The sequence below is a fragment of the Zosterops lateralis genome (assembly GCF_965231275.1).
Source record: "Zosterops lateralis genome assembly, chromosome: 2".
Lineage (NCBI taxonomy): Eukaryota > Metazoa > Chordata > Aves > Passeriformes > Zosteropidae > Zosterops > Zosterops lateralis.
The window spans coordinates 13,363,992-13,377,446 of record NC_139763.1 but is presented as its reverse complement, the minus strand read 5'-3'; the positions used below and the strand labels follow the sequence as shown (position 1 = coordinate 13,377,446).

The 13,455-nt window shown below is 39.2% G+C and overlaps 1 long non-coding RNA gene across 1 annotated transcript in view; it reads left to right on the top strand.

Annotated features, from left to right (window-relative positions):
- Positions 1-13,138, top strand: part of LOC310906152 — a 32,142-nt gene extending 19,004 nt beyond the window's left edge. Inside the window, exon 2 of the long non-coding RNA XR_014589361.1 lies at positions 13,070-13,138. This is a non-coding gene — a long non-coding RNA (uncharacterized lncRNA). The remainder of the gene's footprint in view (positions 1-13,069) is intronic.
- The last annotated feature ends 317 nt before the right edge of the window (positions 13,139-13,455 follow it).

Here is a 13,455-nt window from a genome sequence, read left to right as displayed (position 1 = left end):
GACTTACTGTAATTTCTACCTTTTATGAGAAAAATCTGGGTTATAACAAAAGCTATTAGAAATGTTCTTTTCCCACTCTGCAAACCCAGAGAATTTTATACTGCTCTGTAGTGCTGCTAGAACAATGCTCCAGAGAGGCGTGAGGTGGCTTTGGGTCAATCATGCTAATTGTTTCTGTATTTTGCTAAGCTACTGCTATCTTCAGTTGCAATTAACATGACATCTGGCAAAGCACTGGGCTGGAACATTGATTATTCTAATGTTTCTCATTAGTAATCATTAATAACAAATGAATAATTAAACCGATTATCAATTAACCTCTGGCTAAGGTTTTTGACACTATTTTTCCTCTGCAGAGACTCACAGCATGTACTGTTTAACTTGCTCTCATGTTCACTTCATCTTCCTTAGAAGATAAAATTGTATTTCATTTTACTCCGAAGCAGCAGAATATGTACCCTCTGCTTCACGAGCACAACAGCCACTGTGCTCTATTCATTGAGACTGCATTTGAATTCTATTTCTAGAAGCATTGTGTGATTTCTTAAGCCTAAGTGCTTACTCACACAAGGATATAAAGCTCTACTTAGTGGGAATGGGTACATAGACCATAAAGAGGGTGAGGAAGGGTAGCTGATAACTTGGCAGTGGTTATGCACTGTAACCTAAGTGCTTCCTTCCAGAAAGGCTCTTTCTCCATCCAGGACATTAGGAGGGAACACTTATTTCTTACCTGTAACACCTTTCCTGGGAAACTGTTCTCTGGTGAAAAACGGCTGTGATTTTGTGATGTGTGGCTTAGCCAAATGTAGTTTGCTTAGCACAATGACTCAGTTCCCTATAATTTGCTATTCTCACATATATACATATATTTTCTTACACATATATATATATATATCTCTAAAGCTACAGAAATATCATGGTGGTCCACACTGTTTATTTTTATGAATAAAATGTAATTGGGGTACATCTGAAAAGGCTTAATACAGTGACTGGGGGAAAAAAAGGAAAGATTACTTGTGGCTTATTAACTTTGTTGCCTCTTATCACCGGTGCTCCTGATGGTTACATCCTCAGGGAGTGGTATGAACACCTGAATAAGCACGTATATATTCATGCTTACAGTTTTCTGGCTAAAGGTAGGAGCTTATACTTCTTGGAGTAAAGAACTGTATTTAATAGCCCACAGATGACAAGCTGCCTAGACAATCAGACCCCAGCCTTCATCTGTTCTTGTGTTAAAGATGATCTTCAAGAAGGTGATGGCCACCTGGGAAGACAGATGTGGCGTGGGAGAGAGAGCTCAGTGTTCCACTGAACACCTGGGGTGCATCAGAGCACACTCAAGACATATCTGCCTTCTGTCAACCCAAGAAAAATCTCTGTGAGCACAACTGTGTGGCACAAGTCAATGACTGATCTGAACTACACCTTGTTCCTCATGCCCTAAGGGATTGTATTCCCAAGACTATTCCCAAGTATACCCTTCACATTGGTTTCAGAACTGATTGATGACAAATGAGAAGCTTTTCTAATGTTTTTCCAGCACACACCTATTATACCAGATTATTATCTTGGACCTAGATGGCTTTTGAGAAGTTTTGAAAAGGAAGAACAAATCAATCTTTAGCCAGAATCTAAATGTTGAAGCTGAAAAGACAGGTGTCAGAGAGAAATACTGACTTGTTAAGCTGCTCTGCATGGCTGAGTTTGAAATGTCAGTAGAAAACTGTTCCTCTTTTCTGCTCATGGATGAGGAGGAAGCAGTAAGATGATGATCTGCTACTGAGTCACAACTGCTGGGAAGATGGTACAATGAGTAAGGAACTTAAATTTCTCTTCAGAAGCAGTGCTGACTGAATTACACACCAACAGGCACTGCCCAAAGTGATTGAGCTTTAGGAAAATGGATGAGTTTGGAGATTTTTAAAATCTCCTACAAGAATTCAAAATTTAGGTCCTTAAAGATATTAGAAAGAGAACCTGGAAAACTGCTCCACCTTAGACTAATGAAATGCTCCTCTGTAGCATTGCTACATGTAGATGTGGCACTTAGGGACATAGTTTGGCAGAGCAGAGTTTGTGAGTTTGTGAAGTGACTAAAAGCCTGTATCTTAGAGGACTTTCCCAGCCAAAGATTCTATGATTCTGTGATTCGGGTGCAAACCAGCATAGAGAAACTGGTGCTATTGCCATTTCTAAAGCCTCAAGCAAACAAAAAAAGGAAAGAAGTTTTGCCCATCATTTTCAAATCCAGCTTAAGAAACATGAATCAAACTCCCATAACTACAAACATATGCAGAGCCACAGGCTTTACTTTGTCAGAGAAAACTGAGAATCAATGCTAACGAATGCACAATTCTTCAGGTTGCTAAATGTTTGACGTCTGAGGCTCTTTTGTATCCTTAACACTTCTTATTTATCAAAGAGTAAAATACAAAGTCCTGAACACATTTAGCCTGAAGACGGAATTTTTTTAAAAAAATTAAAAATGGAGACAATATTAATGACCTCTATTTTCTTCAGGAGGAAGATTTTTTTTCCCTAGAAATTTGTCATTTCTAAATATGGTTAAACTACTATACTCTTTTTCTGCTAAATGTTAAGGCTCTTTCACATCTCAACTTTAAGATATGAATCAATACTGCTCATGTAAAAGTGCTTTTTCTTTAAAAGTACTCACTGACTAATTTACATGAGATATTTCAGGCTGAGGAATTTTTATGAAGAATCTGTTAAGCTTTGTGCTGACATTTGATTAATCACTTGTTTTTAACAAGAATATTGGCTAATTCTGTCAATGTGACAACAGATGTGGTCAAATATCAATGACACTGTTGGTGCAAAAAACTCTTAAATCATTTAATGATCAAGAGAAAGAAAAGAGTATATTTAAACCCATATTACTTCCATCTAAACCAGACATACAATGAGTGAAATATGGTCAAATGGCTCCTTTTGCAGTACATTTTATTTCCTTTGTTCTATAGGAACTTTCAGACACATACAGCAAGTAGATCTACAGAAGAGGTCTATAGAACCTGACTTTCCTGGCATGTAACAGGGTAATAATGTCTCTAATTGGGCAGATGGTGAGTATCTGCTTTTGAACAAAGTTCAAGAGGCCAGACTGTTCAAATGTTATTATACCTGAATAAAAATGACTGTGTCTCATTTTGAAAAGGTGTCAATGGCTACAGAGCATGCAAAGTAGATCTGGCACATTTTATTCATACGTCTCTTCAGCTCAGCCAGCTTGTAGTCATTTTGATTCATTGCTTTCAGTAATCTTCAGTATTTCAATCTTTGTAGCCACCCCAGGAATACAGCTCAGATTGCCTTCAGTTCTGTGTTTAATGTGAAGGCCTTAACAGGATGCCATGCATCATTACAGTGACACGAGACCCTCTGGAAATGTAACATGATGTGTTTTGCTTGCAGACATGGCTAAAGAGACTACAACTGAGATGAAGCACAGAAGAAAGGCAGATAAGAGCAGTCATTCTATCTGTCTTTCCGAATGATGTTTAAACAGAAAAAAATATTGCTGATCTTGTAAAAGAAATTTGTTTATTTCCTTATAGCTTTGAGGAATGAATTGAGTGACTAAAAGTCTGTATCAAGGCAGCACTAAGAACACACTGATGGGGAACACAGGAGTGTGGAATTTTCTTTTTATTTTCTTACCCTTTCCTCACCCCACCCCCAATCTCATGCGTAGATACACATACTACCTCCTCTATCTCCTTTTTCCTCCTTTTAGGTTCTTTCTGCCATTCCACCTACTATATTCCTATTATACAGGGCAGGAAAAGAGAGAACACAGGACCCACCAATGTATTAAATGCATTAAAAGTAAATTGATACAGAACTCAATAATGAGAACGGTAAACAGAACTTCTTGCCAGAAGCTGAAATCTCAACTTTCAGCTGAAGCAAAGATAAAATAAAATAAATAACTACCTTCCCATGATTCAGTCAAGAGTAAAACTCTTGGTGCTGTTGTACTTTTACGGAGGTTGGGCTGCAAGATACTAATTATACTCTTGACTTTGACATAAAATAAACACCTTCTACACATCTTATTTTAAATATTAGGGAGTGATATTTGAGCAAAACTAGCACTGAAGATGTGAAGTATTAGCAAATTCCTGTAAGAGTATCTTTCTTTCTGAGGTCATTAATAAAAAACTTTAGTGTGTGCATCGCACATTACATAAAATTACGAAAATTCAAGTAACATAAAATTGACATATCAATTGAACATTTTGTTCTCACACTGATGCAGAAGATGAGGGTACCACCTGGGGCCTCAAGTATCCCCTTATACTGGCTCTGTAAATGCCTAGAGTGTTTCAGAAATTATGTAGAAGTGTTTACGGGAGGATCACATCCTGCTTAGTAATTCTTCAAAGGTCAAAGGATCAAATGTTTACTTTGTTCTTGGGCCTTTCAGCTGGAGATGGGTGGCAGGTTCAGAGTTATGTGCTTGGATCAGGAGGGAGATACTTAGACTGCTTCTGTCTGTGCTCTCACCAACAGCTATACTGTAGAATATAAACTTTTAGTTTTGCTTTCCTACCTTGTACTTTGAGATGGTTCTGACTTATTTCATATTCAATGATTTTCCTATAAATTAGGATCTTAAATCTTCCCTGCATCTTAAGTCCAGGATATCCTGGTCTGTGTTCTGTCAAAAGGGGTATCTACTGCTGATTTTAATGCTTTCTAAAAAGGCTCACTAATGTATAAACTTTCTTATTACAGTACTTTAGAGCAGGACAAAAGAAAAAAACTAAAGGAATGTTTTCTTTTCCTTGGAAACTTCAAATATTCTTGTTGCTCTTTTCCAATAGCAATGACCATAGAATTGCATAAACTGAGTTCTCCACAGTATCAGATTACCAACTTTATTCCACTGTTTTCTACAGCAGCAGAGATGAACTAACACTGGTATGAACTTGCAGTAGTTCATTCCAGCTCAATGAACTTAGCAGGACTGCATGGCATACTTTGTTTCTTCTGAACCCTATCAAGGACTGTCCAGGTGGTCAGGGATTTTCATGCACATAAGGTTACAGAACTTGAAGAACCTTTTCTTTTTTGTAGGCTCCATTCTTCGACACTCATGCGTCTTCTGTTAAAATAACATCTAGGAAAAAGTTCCATTTTTCAGAACACTTCACAGTATGATGTAGTTATATTTGACAAATTTACATTGTTAATGCTATAAAGGCATTACTGCAGACAAGTTTTAGTCTTAGCAGAGCAATGCAAAGGAAAGTTGTGTCTTCCTGAGGAATGTCATCTGAAATAGAATGTGAAAATAGGGATTTCATACTCCATTAGATATTTTTACAGTCATGACATAGATAATTGAAGAAATTTAAACTGCAGACTTTATAAGCATATTTGGAAGGAACAATTACAGGTAATTCTTACCTACTTTTATCTAGTGCCTCCTGATGTATGTAAATTCTTCACTTAGACCTGGCAGAGTATCTCTACAGATGAGTAAGGAATATGAGGGATATCCAGTCTATGAATTGGATCTAGTGACTAGCATTTAACTTCTTTCCCTTCTACCACTTCCTTTTCTCCACCTTTTTTTTTTTTTTCCAAATGGTAAAGTTTTGCCATTTATAACACTTGAATTATGTCAATTTCCCATTATGAAGGTGACCTGACAAATATCCTTTATTTCAGCAGACCTTAATGTCTGACTCCAAGTGGTTTGCAGCACAAAATGTGTGCTGCTCTTTGCACTCACTGAAATGGAATGGCACACAGGCAGAACATCACTGTTGGGAGCTCAGGAATCTGAACTGTGTGCCCACACTGCATACCGTGTCCGTGCTGAGGTCTTGTGGAAAGCCCAGTGTTGCAGTGTACATTTTGAGATTTCTAAAGTTCTGTATGATTTTTAAATTGAATTTCTGTAATAGTTCATTCCTACCCACCCCCCTTTCCTTAATCCCTGTTGTTATCCTCCTCAGTAGGCCTCTCCCTCCCCATTGCACCCCCTCAATAGCCTCTCCCAGTATATTGTACCTCCCATTGTACCTTATCAATGGACACACCCTGGTACTTGAGTACCCTGGCAAAGCCAGATGGCTCAGCCAAGGCTTCAGGTATCCCCACACCCCTTTTGTCCCAAAATGGCAATGTCAATGCTCCTTTACCTAAGTCACTCCCCCTCATTTCCATCAGTAACACCCCTGTTCATAAGGGCAGGGGAGACCCAAAATCAACTCTCAGATTCACACGCAGGAATAAACAACTTCCTAATTACCACCAAGTGTGAGCCGCTCTTTCTTCCAAGCAAGATCACATCTCTATCTGAAATCTGGACTCAAAGGAATAACTCATTTATATGGTATCTGAAGAGCAAGCTAGCTGAGAAACAAGCTCGGAAGAACCATGACCCAGAAGTTGTGAAGCTTTGCAAGGTGATGCTGCAGAGAAAGGCAGATCTTCCTGCCCTGCATCAGAGCATTTACCTTTTCTCTCCCACTGAACCTTCCCATGTATGTAAATGAAATGAAAACAGGTGGTGATGTGGGACTTAAGGCTATTAAACTTCAAAAATAAAATAATTAAAAAGTCTTCCACATTTAATACTACTTGACAGGGGGAAAATAATGGATTTTTAGGATACCTAAAAGAACCAAAAGGTAGAAGAGAAAAATTATATGTTCCAGCCTAGCAGAGCATATTTGGCATCACTTTCAGTCTCATTTTATGAGGACTGAAACTCAATTCAGGTAACTTTCACTGCTTTTATTCCAATGAGAGAGATTTGCAATGAGCTCATTGCTGTAGAATCAACAAAAATCAACATTGTGATTTCAAATGCTATTTCTGGCCTGCAAGCAGTAATTTTGTATGTACTGTGGACATTTGTACCACAGGTTTGGAGACTCCCATGTGTATTTCAGTACAGTTCAAAAAACAGAAGCAACCTCAGAGCCTTGTATATTGTAGTCTGAGGCTTTCCCGTTCAGACTAAAATTCATTTACAGCATCAAAAGTTTTTCTCTACTTTCTGCAAAAAAGCTTTGGATACTGTTGTGGTTTGACTCTGGCCCAATGCCAGACATCCATGAAAGTTGCTTGTTCACCCTCCCCTGCCTCAGCTGGGCAAAGGAGGGAAAATGAAAAAAAGAGTTAACAAAGGCTTAATGAGTGAGGTAAGAACCGGGGGAAATATCTCAAGGGCAAAACTGGCTCAACTTTAGTTACAAAGTGAAATTTATTACTAGTAGAATCAGAGGAGGATAATGAGAAGTAAAATAAGCCCTTAAAGCACCTTCTTCCCCCCATCCCCTCTCTCCTTCCCAGGGAGACAGGGCAGGGAGGTTTTGGTCAGTTCATCAATGAGATTCTCTTCCCTTTCTCCAGGAGAGGGTCCTTCTGATGTGGGGCCATGGGTCCCTCCCACAGGACACAGCCCTCCCTGAACTTCCCTGGCATGGGTCCACTCCCATGAGCAGCAGCCAAACCACACCTGCTGCAGGGTGAGTCCCTCCCACAGGCTGCCCCAAACTGCTGCGACGTGGGTCACTCTTCCCACAGGGTGCAGTGCTCCAAGAACAGGCTGCTCCAGCATGAAAATAGGGGCCCCTCTCTCCTCTGGGTCTCCCACAGATCACAGCCTCCTCCAGGCATCCCCCTGCTCTGGCATGGGCACCTCCTCCATGGGCTGCAGGCGGATCTCTGCATCCCCCATGGATCACCATGGGCTGTGGGTGGATCTCTGCATCCCTTGTGGATCCCCAGAGGCTGTGGGTGGATCTCTTCATTCCCTGTGGATCCCCAGAGGCTGTGGGTGGATCTCTTCATTCCCTGTGGATCCCCATGGGCTGTGCGTGGATCTCTGCATCCCCCATGGATCCCCATGGGCTGCAGGGGCACAGCTGCTCCACCATGGTCTCACCATGGCCTGCAGAGGACTCTTGGCTCTGGCACCCAGAGCTCCTCCTCCCCTCCTTCTCCACTGACCTTGGTGTCTCCATGTTTCCCTCACATGTTCTCACCTCCTTTTTGACTAGAAGCAAAACCCCATGACTGTGTTTTGATTTTGTTCTTACATATGTCATCACAGAGGAGTTACCAGCCTCGTGTCCATCCTCAGAGCCATCAGAGATTGGCTCTGCTGGACGTGGTGGATGCTTCCAGCAGCTTCTCACAGGAGGCATCTTTGTGGCTCCCCTGCTACCCAAAGCCAGGCTGTGCCAGACCAATACAGATATGCAACAGAAACTCACTAAAATCCACTCTTCCCTCTCCCCCTGCCAAAAAAAAAGAGAAAATTCTGTATCTAATCTAAATCTGTATCTAAATCTGTATCTATCTCTATCCTTAGAGAAAGAGGTAGGTTAAATTAAAAAAAAAAAATTGTGAAGATTTTATGCAGGCTGTGCTAGCGTTCTGGCTAAAGCCAGGCTGAGATCCACTTGAAATAGTCCCCATGAGTTAGTTATCTACAGACAGAAGTTCCTTGAGAAAAGGAAAAAAAAAAAGCTGTTGAACCACTTAAATTAACTAAAACTGTATTTAAATTTCTGATATTACTTTCTGTCATTTATGCCAATCTCCTTCCAACCAAGGAAAAAGACAAGGAAAATAGGAAAAAGAAATACTTGATTCTTAGTTATTTTCTAGGTAGGTATTTTTTATGGATTCATTCAAGTGCAACATATTTATTGCAACTTGATACACGATCTAAGCCTCACAAGTAAAACAGAATAACTTTATTTCATGATCTCTCCTTACCAAGATGAGACAACCAAAATTGATTAAATTTCAGAATTAATATCAATCTCATCCCTAGCTGTCACATACATACTGACTCTGAGAAAGCATGTTCCACAGTAGACCAGAAAAGTAATTAGGGAAATACAGAATATTCTGCTTTTTTCTCATATATGACTGCTGCCATTTTTAGAATATTTAGTGAAGCACATCAAATACTCTGTGAAACAAACAGCTCTTCCTAAAACTTTCCTCCTTTCCATTCTATGCCTATTCTCTGTACAATTATGCTTGAACAAAATTTTGAAAAGAAATTTAATTTGGTAGGAAGTAGATGACTCATAATTTGTACAGTGCATTTAATGAACCACAAGAGACTGAATTACTGTATGACACAATAGATGCCTTTCAACCTGCATTGCCATCTACCCTAAATATGCAAACATTTATTTAAAAATTATTGTTATTCTAATGAAAACAAAACTTCTCTGTAACATTAACAAAAAATACTAAAGCACATGCAAAAGCACAGTAAATCTGATAAAGCTGTAAAAGCATCATGCAACCTGCAGTGAAAATAAGCTTCATTGCATTAGCCCATTTGCAACATGGATCAATGCCATAATTGAATTGGGAGAAAAATTGTTGTTAAGATAGGTAATATTAGATTAAAAATATAGAGATCCGTGCAAAGGAGGAAGCCTTTGGAGATAGTTAAAGAAAGTGCAGACTTCATGAAGTGTTGTTCTCATGACTTGCAATAACAGCATTGGCTCTGATTTAGTAATCTCATGAGATTGCCTATTCCTACTCTTCATATAAGAGTACCATCACTCTTCTAATTTAATCAAAAATTATAAAAAAGCAAAGCACACAAAGCTTCAGCAATCTGGGTACTGCATTTCAGTGTGACTTCTGTTCTGGGGTGATTTTATGATGCTTATATCCCCAGCTGTCTGTTCTGTTTATGCTGGATATTAAGTTCTGCACCTTTAAGGCTGGTTCTGAGAGCTAAGGGGGGAGAAAGAGTGCGGGGTTTGTTTGCAGACACTGCACTTGCTGCCCTGCATTGCCTCTCACAGACTGTGCTGTCTGCAGCACAGAGAGCAGGGAGAGCTCTCTTTTGCTTTTAGTTAGACTTTTTTTTATCTAGCTGAGGTAGAGAAGTTCCCCAGACCATGGCTTTTCTTTTTCTTGGAACTTATTAGCCCTGCTCTGAGCTGAAAACGCATAAAAACACCTGGAGTTCACACCTGTGGCCCAGCAGGCCCAGGACGTGGCGTTTTCCAGTGCAGGAGGGACTGATAAGAGACTGAGTGAGCTGAGCTACACCCCGCAAAAAGGACCTTCTGTATTTGCCATCTCTTCAGAATAGTGAGAGGTTTTGTTGTTTGATATTATTCATTTTTTATGCTTGGTGAATGATCTCTCGCAGTCCCTATCTCAACTCACAAATTCTTTGTTATCTTTTCTCTCCTCTGTCCAACTGTGGAGAGGAATGACAGAGTGTTTTGGTTGGTGCCTGGCATCCAGCCAGGGTCAAAACACTACAGCTCCTCTCAGTTGAAACCCCGTCCAGCTCTGAGATCCTCAGCACAAGAAAGATATCAACATGTTGGAGCAAGTCTAGAGGAGGACCACCAAGATATTTAGACCTCTTGTGTGAGGATAGGCTGAGAGAATGAAGTCTGGAAAAGAGAAGACTTCAAGGTGACCTAATTGCAACCATACAGGACCTGAAGGCAAATTATGAAAAAGTAAAGAGGAGCTTTTACAAGAACATGTAGTCACAGAAGGGGAATGGATTAAACCTAAAAGGGAGTAGGTTTAGATTAGATATTTGGAGGAAGTCAGTTCTTTATGATGTAGCTGGTGAGACACTGATACAGGTTACCCAGAGAAGCTTTGGGTGCTGCGTCCCTGGAGGTGTTTAAGGTCACACTGGATGGAGCTCTGAGAACCTGGCCTTCCCATGGCAGGGGAGTTGGTTTGAGATAATCTTTAATCTTTCTTTAGTCCTTTCCAAATCAAACCATCCTATGATTCTATGATTTTGTGATCTTTCATTCACATCAGTAAATAAATGCAGCATTTGGGACATTGAGGAAAAGCTACAGTTTCTGGAAATAACCTTTTAAAATGTAACAAGAATATACAATCTACTAATCCAGCTGCAGCATCTACTTTAATATAAAAACTTTTCAAGAGCCTCCTGAACTTGAATAAATCATGCTCTAATGGAAATCACGCACAAATAATGATCTAAAAAATTTTACCAATTTTTTTTTTTTTACCTGTATGGGAAATGTCTGTAATCCTCCGGTTCTAAAAAAATGGCTTGATGCTATTTTTGTGGGAATGAACAATGTTTTGGTAAAGGGTAGCAAGATGCGTTTTTCCTGAATAAATACTCACTTTGTCTTTAGAAATATTCAGAGAATAATTGCTTGTGAGATCCCTCAAGTGCCAATTTCAAGGATAATCATGAGCTGTGCAATAGTATAAATATCAAGAACATGAATTTATACCTGAAGCAATATGTCTGAATTGTTTCTTCTCTGTTTTAATTTCACGCATTGTTTTCTGTTTTCAAGCAGAATTTTAGGGTTTTTTTTATAAAATCTGTCTGAGTTGAAAGAAGCAGCAATATCTCTGATTAAGACGTGCTATTGGGAGCTACTTAACAAGCAAAGACTGTGTAAGAGCTCTAGTCTTCCTCTGCTTTGTATTTCCTGAAAGCAGAACCACTTCCGATTCCTATCTCCCAAAGCCCTTTGAATTCCTCATTTCTTACATATAAAGGAGAATCTATATGTTACTCAGAAAATTAGCCTTATGTAAAAAAAAAAAATCATTAAAAAATTAATAAAATATTTTATTCTTTCATACTTTAGCCTTTCTGTAATCAAGCATTTTTTAATAAAAAGCTCCCTCCAATCTTTCTAATTTCTTTCTTTTCTTGTTTTTGCTTTAATTTCAGGTGCCACCACACTCTTTCTGATCACAGGTGTTTGAGGCATATGCTACCATCTCATAAAGAAGATAAAAAGATTAAAAGAAAGGGTTGAGATAGCTAATGCTTGAATCCTGCAGGAATTTTTTCCTGACTAACATTTGTTGTGCAACTTTTCTGCTATTTTGAGCTCTCTTTCTTCTGCCCTATTAGTACCTACCTGATTTTCCCTGTAATTGTCCTTTATAGTCAATGTTACAGAAAACCACCCTGAATTAGAGTTTTACAGACATCAGAAATTACACTACCTCTCTTTAGTTTCATTGCATCCATGTATTTTACTTCAACTTTGTGGTAGGGTCTTTTTTATCTTTGTTCTGATTTTTTTTAGAAATAATCAAAGACCAGACTGGCTGGAGATTACTCACCAGAGAAAGACATATTTACTGAATGCAGAGTAAAAGCAGAAGCCAACGTTTTTGCCTTAGGAGAGTAGGGAAAGGGGTTCTGGAGTTCTTCTCCCTTCTGGCTCCTAGTTTTGGGCTCTGTTGGCCTGGACTATGCCTCCTCATTTCCTGTCTCTCCAGTGGAGCCTGAATTGCCTTCTTGTTCAAAGAACTCCCTTCCCTCTTTCCACACCAGACCTACTCGTACAGTAGTAGTGAGTAAAAGAGGAAAGCCCAAGCTTCAATGAAGGTGCTTAAAGGCACTTACTCAGGTTGCAAAAGGCCAAACGTTAAATGCTTTAGAAGGTCAAGAGTAAGAAGACCCAGAGGTGTGAATTCTGCTTACTTTTGTGAACAAAGCTCCTTCTGTGTGTGTGAGAGAGAGAGTAAACAGAAAACCCAGATAGAACACAGAACAGCATGAAACACAATTTTATTTTAATGTGTATGCCAACAGCGAGCCATGGGATAGGGAAATGGAGACTGTTTAGTATATTAATTTGCTGAGAAATGAAGAGGGGTTTTGGACAGGGAGTTCAGTCCTTCAAAATATGTGTTTCAGAACCCAATGGAAATGAAAAGGCCATGCCCTGCAGATGTACACGTTTCCTGTCACAGATCACAGTTGGTTCCTAATGGGAATTCATTCCTGGTGGGAAAAATGGTCAGTTAGAGTTTGGAGAGGAGTGCCAGGAAGCTAGTCAGCAATACCATATATTTTAGGACAAAGTATGTAAGATAACCAGCTTCCAGTGTAGAAAAACAAGGTATTTAAAGGAAAAATAATACAAAATTACTTTAGGTTAGAAACTTCTCACTATAAGGAGCAGTTGGGGGAGATGGGAATGTTAAGCCTGGAAGTAAGGAGTCTCAAGGAAGACCTCGTTGTCTACAGCTAACTGAAAGGTGGATGTAGGGATGCCTAAACTTTTTTTTTTTTTTTTTTTTTTTTTTTTTTTTTTTTTTTTTTTTTTTTTTTTTTTTTTTTTTTCCATCTGTTTGTAGCCTTGTAGATTTTTAAAATATTGTTGTATGGTTTCTAGTGCTTTCCCTGCCTTTTCTCACAATAAGATGACCGTTACTAACACATTCTTGAAATTCTTGTTCTTAAGAAGAGAATTCCTGACAAGAACATCTATTTTCCCCCAGAACTTAAGAGAGATAACAAAACAGTGGAGCAAAGAAGCCCCTGGACCAACTCTAAGGGGCAGAGCCAAGGGTGGATTACTGGGGCAACTGATCTTCTATTGGATATACCTGCCAATATACTTACCAATACCTGATCTTCTATTGGATATGCTA